Source organism: Hyla sarda, chromosome 6 (genome assembly GCF_029499605.1).
Source record: "Hyla sarda isolate aHylSar1 chromosome 6, aHylSar1.hap1, whole genome shotgun sequence".
In the NCBI taxonomy this organism is placed as follows: Eukaryota; Metazoa; Chordata; class Amphibia; order Anura; family Hylidae; genus Hyla; species Hyla sarda.
This window is the reverse complement of record NC_079194.1, coordinates 54,071,927-54,073,497: the sequence shown is the minus strand read 5'-3', so window position 1 is coordinate 54,073,497 and position 1,571 is coordinate 54,071,927.

Sequence of the window (1,571 nt, the reverse complement as noted above, 5' to 3'; positions counted from 1 at the left end):
AATTAAACAGATTTGTAAATGACTTCTATTAAAAACTATTTATCCTTCCAGTACTTTTTAGCAGCTGTATGCTACAGAGGAAATTCTTTTCTTTTTGAATTTCTTTTTTGTCTGGTCCACAGTGCTCTCTGCTGACACCTGATGCCCGTAGTAGGAATTGTCCAGAGCAGGAGAAAATCCCCTTTGCAAACCTATGCTGCTCTGGACAGTTCCTGATACGGACAGAGGTGTCAGTAGAGAGCACTGTGGTCAAGACAAAAAAGTAAATTCAAAAAGAAAAGAATTTCCTCTGTAGCATACAGCTGCTAAAAAGTACTGGAAGGGTAAAGATTTTTTAATAGAAGTAATTTACAAATCTGTTTAACTTTCTGGCATCAGTTTATTTTAAAAAATAAGTTTTTCACCACTGGACTACCCCTTTAAAGTAGAAAGAATAGGGAGAGGTGCATGGTAGCAGTCTTCACTCCCTGGCTTGCAGCAATCTGCATCATGTGGCCCCATTATAAGTCTATTGCAGCATTTTCCAACCAGAGTGCCTCCAGCTGTTGCAAAACTACCACTCCCAGCATGCCCGGACAGCCTTTGGCTGTCCGGGCATGCTGGGAGCTGTAGTTTTGCAACAGCTGGAGGCACCCTGGTTGGAAAATACTGGTCTATAGAGACATCCTGTGAAGTGGGATGTAGACTGCCTGGAGCCAGTGAGTGAAGAACGCTACTGAGTGCTTCTCCTTGCTTATTCTACAAATTGATGAGGGTCTCAGTAAAAGCGATACATGCCCTACTAGATATACAAATAGAAGGTTTGCAGCAGCACTCTTGGTCAGAAAAAGTGCATTTTTTGATTAAAATTTGTCCCCCTCATGAGCAGGAGTGCTGCTGTAAACCTTCTATTTGTATACTGTGTGTTTGCCACAGCAGCGTGCACCCGTGTATTAGGTGCTGGCTATTTTTGTGAGTTTTTTTTGGAATGCAAGTGAGGGGGAGTGGCAACCCTCCATGGATCCTGCACAGTGGCGTTGCTAGGGTTGGTGTCACCCGGTGCGGTAGAAAATGGTGTCACCCCCATACCTCCCCCCCCCCCCCCCTCAGTAAGTTTTTAGCCTGTTGTGACAGACACCACTGTTGTAGTGCATTGTGAGAAATTCCAGTATAATAATCAGATATACCAGTTGCCACAGAATGGGAAAGTGTTAAAGAAGTTTTCACCATTGAAATATACAGCTCCCAGAATAACTTAAAGGGGTACTCCACTGGAAAACATTTTCTTTTATATCAACTGGTGCCAGAAAGTTAAACAGATTTTTAAATTACTTCTATTTAAAATCTTAATCCTTACGGTACTTATAAGCTGTTGTATTCTCCCCAGGAAGTTGTGTAGTTCTTTCCAGTCTGTCCACAGTGCTCTGTCTGTCCATGCTCTGTCTGTCCACCGCCACACACTGTACCCTCTGAATATAAATCTGCCACATACTGTACCCTCTGAATATACCGCCACACACTGTGCCCTCTGAATATAAATCTGCCACATACTGTACCCTCTGAATATAAATCTGGTGGTGTTGCTAGTTGAT